Source organism: Chrysemys picta, chromosome 1 (assembly GCF_011386835.1).
Source record: "Chrysemys picta bellii isolate R12L10 chromosome 1, ASM1138683v2, whole genome shotgun sequence".
In the NCBI taxonomy this organism is placed as follows: domain Eukaryota; kingdom Metazoa; phylum Chordata; order Testudines; family Emydidae; genus Chrysemys; species Chrysemys picta.
The window spans coordinates 135,293,938-135,300,838 of NC_088791.1; the positions used below are offsets into that span (position 1 = coordinate 135,293,938).

The 6,901-nt window shown below is 38.9% G+C and overlaps 1 long non-coding RNA gene across 1 annotated transcript; it reads right to left on the bottom strand.

Annotated features, from left to right (window-relative positions):
- Positions 1-952: 952 nt before the first annotated feature.
- LOC135983833 (uncharacterized) lies at positions 953-6,062 on the bottom strand. The gene is made up of 3 exons (XR_010601663.1): positions 5,943-6,062; positions 5,209-5,319; positions 953-2,106 (listed from the first exon to the last, which is right to left on the bottom strand). It is a non-coding gene; the product is annotated as an uncharacterized LOC135983833 (long non-coding RNA).
- Positions 6,063-6,901: the final 839 nt, after the last annotated feature.

Below are 6,901 nucleotides of genomic sequence, written 5' to 3' on the forward strand. Positions count from 1 at the left end.
ACAGCCCAGGCTCTAGGACCCTGCGAGCCCGAGTCCAAACATCTACACCACAGTTAAACAGTCCCTTAACCTGAGCCACACGAGCCCAAGTCAGCTGGTGTCTGACTGCAGTGTAGATATACCCTCAGAGTGCTGGTGTTTGTGAATCCCATTCCTAGGTGCCTAACTCTTCCCATGCATTGCATAGGGAGCCTGGGTGTCCAACCCAGGGTTGTGAATTCCACTAGGTGGCAAGGCACCTAAATCCCCCTTCTGAATTCCACCCTAATAGAGTACAACATTGGCATTGGTAATTCATGAGATATCAGACCTTATTCAGACTACACACTTGCATGGCCACTGTCCCAGAGCCGTAGACCACCATCCTCAGCTATGATTCTGCCAGTCCACTCTTGGCTACCAGGACTATGAGATTGCTCCATACTGTTTGCTTTACTATTGCATGGCACACTTGGAGAAGAATAAAGAGTTGCCATTATATCCCCAAAATTCATCAGGTTTAGGATTCTGAAAAATAACAACTTGCAGGAGTCAGAAAAAGGAATTCCCAAGAGGAAGAGGTTGCAGAAATCTGTGCAAAATATGACTCTGCATTGGACAGAAAAGCAGCAGAGATAATGGAGAGAGAAAGACAGATTTTCAAGATATTGTAGTGGGAAAAACTAATAAGACTGAGCAGCAGGCAACTATTCAGTGAAAAGAGAGGTTGAAAATAACCCTGAGGTTAAATGCAAGTTTTTTGTGCAATTGCAAGTGTCAAATTGTTGTGAACAGCTTATTTTTCACTGAGAAAATTATGCCATTTCCCTGCCAAAAAAAAAAAAAAGAAAGTGAATTCCTGCCTGTAGGATAATTTGCAATTTCACCCACAAAATAGAACTTCAGTATTTTCACTGCAAAAAAGGATTTAATTGATAGAAATGGCAATATTGAAGTGCTAAATCAAATTTTAAAACATAAGAAAATAAGTTTCACATCATTGCTCACAAACCAAACATTATTTGATTTCACGCAACTCTGTCTCAACATAATGGCCAAATTTTGCAAACTTGCATGCCTAAAATTAGGCATCTACTTCCATATTTAGGCACCTCAATAAGTGCCCTAGTTTTCAGAGGTGCTGAAGTGAACTCAGTAGGAGGTGCTGGGTGCTCAACACTTTTGAAAATCAGGACACTTATTTAGGTGCCTAAACACAAACTCAGGAGCCTAACTTTAAGCACCCATTTAAAAAACCATGGGCCTAGATAACACACCTTCAGCACCCAAGTTTGGCCCATGTGCTTTGAAAATACAGATCCATTGTTCAGAAGCTGCTTCCATTCATGCAGTGAAACAGTCTGTATGAGAGGCCATTGAAATGAATTGCAGTAATTTCCATGACCTATTCAGCCAAAAAGAACATTGTAAAAATAGGGTAAAACTAATGCTCAAATAAGTATAGAATACATCAGTTTTTGCTCCCAGGTTATATTTAAACAAACTGCAGGGGTGACAGTGAGAGCTTTCAGTAGTGTTTGAACCTTGCTGGGGCAAAGGGATAAAATAGTGTGGAAGGCTAGTCTCATGCATACCTGTGCTAATACATTATGGTAATCAGATTTACATGTATATGTCAAAAGACAAATAGAATTGTATGGACCCTAAAAAGTGTCAGTAACTTGAGCTCTCAAATATTCAATGTAGAAGTTAGGCATGAGGCTAAAAATAGGGCTAACTCATGACATAAATGGCAAAATCAAAGAAACAGACCTATGGCAATGCAACTTCTTTTCAACCAATACTCTGAAGTCACCATGAACTAGAGAAAATTGCACCAATTGCCATCTCAGCAGGTGGGTGCTTTTCACTGGTCAACAGATCTGGGGAAGAAATGGAGGCTTTTGTCTGTATCATTTTCTTCTGTTCCATTGTCACGTTCAATAAGCACATGTGAATTGCATTCCTTTCAGTGTTGTTTTCTTTCTGTTCCGGAACAAAAATAACTTGCAATTCATATAGCTGGAAAATGTTGATCAAGGCTTCCCGACATGAATTCCTTGTACTTTTGGTGAATGGCCTTCAGCAATGCAAACAGCAATGCCTTGCTCAAAGGAAAATCATGCTCTATGGAGGGTAAATAATAGGCATCTTTAGAAATATTCCATCTTAGTGAATAAATGCCACACTTAACAAACATATCTAAACTGAGATTTATACAATGAAGTGACTCAGAAGAAACAGTTAAGAGCAGGCAATAGTACATGTTATAAATTATGTATTTCTATGCATTTTTTTAAAGTTACCAGCCTACTCTCTAGATGCATGAACAAATCTTACGAAATTAAAACAACAAATCAGACTAAGGATGATGCTAAAAAAAAGTCATAAACTCTTCCAGATCCCACCAGAGCTCTTTCTACAAACTCATACTGCTTTTCACCACAAAATAAGTTTCTGAGAACAGATAGGTCTTGCAACATGACCTGGAGGTTCAAAGGTTCAGGTTCTACAAACTTAGGAGACGTGAATTCCAGAGACCAAGATTCTTCCCAGAAAATGCCCTCCTGAATTTAAACCAGGGAGGTATTAGTTTGAGCACTTCAAATGAGCTCATGGGTCCTGTCAGAAACAGGGTGTCCTGATTAAAACCAGAGCCCAGAAAAATATGAAATAAGGAAGATTGACAACAGGAAAAAACCAATTGGGAGGGAAAATATTGGGCTCGTCTACATTTGAAAGTTAATTCAGATTAAGGTGTGAATTTAAAGCTCAACAGCTGTTCTGGAATAACCACATGTGTAGACAAACCCTTTATACACACACACTCTCACACTCTTTACAGGAAGGAAGATAAACGCTCAGCTTTTCTGTTGTCTTGATGAGGGCTTGACGCAGTAAGACAATCATATTAGAACAAGAGACCAGGTCTTTGTAATGCTGATTTTTGCTAGCCTGGTGCTATCACAATAGGCAACTCTGTTCAAGGCATAGCCCCTAGCTATCAAAAACTGCTTCCTGCTTTCCCAGTAGGGTCACCTGATTAGATCTATTACACATATACCATGATCCAGTGGATCAATGGTTGCTTATGACATTTTATTTCTGGCCAATTGTGGAGTTCCCCACAGTTTTGCTCCAAACAAAATTAAGGATAAAACATTCAAGAAGTCCCATTTTCAAGAGTCACTTAGCATTGACACTTACTACAGCAATGGACGGATTCTTCCATTGCTGTAGTAAATCCACCCTGTGACACTGGCAGACCAGATGCCAGCTCATGCCAACTGAACACATACAAATGCATAGCTGGAAACCAGTCTTGCTTACCTATGTGTTGACATTATCAAAATAGATATTAGATGTTAAGTTGATAAGAATGTGGTTCATGTTTCATAAAATGCTTGTAGGATACTGCATGTAGTGTTATCTCTCAACCACTTTTTTTACTCTGTTGTTTAGGCATAGTGGCACTTTTTTGGTTCTCTTACTATGTTTTTTAATGTGGGAGATATATTTAATTTGGGCTTCTATTATGCTGTTGTGCAATGTGCCTCTCACTGGCAGGCCTTTATATGTTGTAATACCTGAGCACAGTGTAGGAATTCGGGGAAAGGGTTTAGTGTTAACATTAAATTCCTTAGCTCTTTTCAGCATTAGATAGGACCTTAAGACTAAATTCTGCTCTCAGTTACAGTAAATTAAACCTGGAACTGCTCCACTGAAGTTAATGAAGTTGCTCCAGATTAACATAACCGTAACATAAAACAGAAATCTACTATTAAAGCCAAATTTTCAGAAGTTGCCCCTAAAAATGTAGTCCCTGGAATTTGATTTTTGTCTGCCTTGGTGTTGAACAAATATTTTAAATTACAAGAGCTTTAATGACAGAGGGATTGTTAATGAACTGTAAGTTTATCCTGTCTGGTTTGCCAGTTAGAATTTAGCCCAGATCAGTCTTGCTCTGTCAGTACTTTTGCGGCCCAAGTAGGAAACACTCGTTTTGGGTTCCAGATATCTCGGCAATGTACTGGAGAAGTAGCCAGCAACAGCTGCAACCATCAGTTACAAAAACATAAGAGGTAATTTAATGGCCCTTTGAATTGTCTTGTGGCAGAATTAAATTGTTCCCAGCTTTTGATTCCTCATTTTAAAAATCAGAGTGCTAGCATCTGCTTTCCCTTTGTTTTGTTTTGGAGAGTTTTTGTTTGTGTGTTTATTTCTATAGTGTAACGTAATGTGAGAGATTTCGATTTGCACAAGACATCAGAGACGGGAGAGGTTAGATAACCCTGGTTCCCCATTGTTATTAAACTATGGCCAAGATTTTCAAAAGTAGAAGCATCAAGTCCATTTTTAGGCAGACTTTCTAAAGTGCTGAGCACTCTGCTGCTCCCATTTAAGTCAATAGGAGCTGTGGGGTAGAAAAATCAGACCCTTCCTTTAGATGCCTAAATAAGGACTTAGGAGCCTAATTTTAGCCATCCCTTTTTTAATACTTTAGCCATATTTTTTCTTTAATGGATCTTTTTATTCCTGATTGATAGATGTAATATTCCCCCCCACCCATCCCACCAAGGAAGTGATGGGATGGGTGAATAATCATTACTAATAGTCATTATATTCCTATCTTTCACTTCTCTCTGTTACAAAGTGTCAGATCTCTATTTTTACCCAATCCATTTTTCTTCCTCTCTATTATAATGCCAAGCAACAAATGACTGTCTTTGCTGTTTGTTAAAATCAACTTCTTCATTTTGTTAGAATTAGTCTGACATGGGCTTTTATTGAAATCTGTGATTCATTTCCCATCAAGATTTAGAAATTAGCATTTGAAATGAGTAATCCTTGGTACTTGGCATATCCACTTAGCTGACTATGAAAACAGTATTCTTTCCTTTGGGTACAGGTTTCCAGTTCACATATAGTTCACAAAAATCTAATACCAAGTTAATAGTTTTATCTTATGCAAAGAAAAATTAATGGAAAAACTGAAAAGGCCCTTATGAAATATGTGGTGTTCCCCAAGAGCTGTTTGATGCATTGGACATTGGATTTCAGTTAAAAAACCTCTCACCGCAATCATGTCCTTGCACTTAGACTACAATTTCCAATGCAAACAATACAATACATGAGGTAGCCAGCAATCTATAAGCTTTTTAATTCCAGTTCAGCTAAAGTATATCTAAATAAAGACGGGAATAGCCTAGATAAGTAAGATAGTGTTACCTGGTTGGATTTGTGCCAGCTGGTTCAGGTTTCTACGGCTTTGACACTGCATGAGCATTATTGTGTTGAAGCCTTTGTCCAAAAGCTTTCCATTAGCAAATCATGCATTAGCTGAAAAACATCAAAACTCTAGCTATTGTAGGCACTCATGATTCGTGACTTTGATTAAAGCTTTTACACGCTCTCTAGAGTTATTCTGAAATTTTAATCAGTTCCCTTCTTTGGATCAGGCCCTGAAATCCTATTGCAAAATAAAAAGGATGCTAGTCTTTCATAGACAGTGCAGGAATGTGTGGTTAGTAAGCCTCCTGCCTGTCATTCCAAGTTTCACTGTGAATCTTTGTGCTGTTGGTGTTTGGTTTCACTAATTTTCATGTCTTATCATTCCTCTGCTGAAAAACATTAACGCTTGGATAAGCCTAGGTTAATAACTCAGATCTTGGAGCTTTTGTCATCTCAATGTGCCTCCTCCTAGCTGTCTAAAGCAGTGCAGGCTTCATTCATAATAGGCTCCATTTGAACCAAATAACTAGCATGGATTGTACAGTACAATGGCTGTAGTTTATTCTGATATTAAGAACTCTCTCTTTTTAAAATTTGGTACAGAAGATTGAAAACACAATTTAGAGTCCAACCCCATCCTTCATTCAAACCACTTACCAATGTTACAATTCTTTTGTAAAAGAGAAATAGGAAGCAAAGAAAAAGCAAAAAGTAAGAATAAGAAACTCAACTCCATCTCTGGTTGTCTGTCAGCAGCTTCCTTCACTCTCCATCTCATTCCTCCTGCTCCTCTTTGCCACCACCCACACAGCAGGTCTCACAGGTGTTGACAGGACTAACAAATGCAGTCACTGTAGCCTTTGAAAAAAGAACAGGAGTACTTGTGGCACCTTAGAGACTAACAAATTTATTTCAGCATAAGCTTTCGTGGGCTACAGCTCACTTCATCGGATGCATAGAGTGGAACACACAGACAGAAGATATTTATACATACAGAGAACATGAAAAGGTGGAAGTACGCATACCAATTGTAAGAGGCCAATCAATTGAGATGAGCTATCAGTAGCAGCAGAAGAAAAAAAAAACATTGAAGTGATAATCAAGATGACCCATAGAAGGTGTGAGGAGAACTTAACATGGAGGGAAAAAAATTCAATTAGTGTAATGACCCAACACTTACTATTTCTGCAGCCACACTTCCAGGCAATTGAGTTGTTAGCTCATGAAAATAGCAGGACTTTTAGCTTTACTCTTTGGGCCTAATTCATTTTGACAGCAAAACCATGGCCGTGAGAACTGGCCACAGACAATCCACCTACAGTGCTGAACTTTCAGGTCAAGCTACCTGTAAACCCAACTTTTGCTAGAGTCCCTGGAATGGGGCAAGATCAGAAAAGGACCAGGTCTCCTACTGGGCAGCTTCTGCTAGCCAGGACTCCCACTGAATGAATAATCCAGAGCTACAAGACCTAGTTGAAAAGTCTGCAGTCTCCAGTCCAGGAGCCCAGTTCTTTCTCTGCTGGATTCAAGTGATTCCCACTACTCATTATCCTGCAGGGAGATGACAGGGCAACTGGTTTCTTAATCAAAAGGAAGGGTAGAAATAAAACAAGAGCAGAGAATGGAGGTAGAGGACATAATACAGTCCAGTGTACTGTTTGTTTACAGTAAGACTCTTTAATAGCACTGG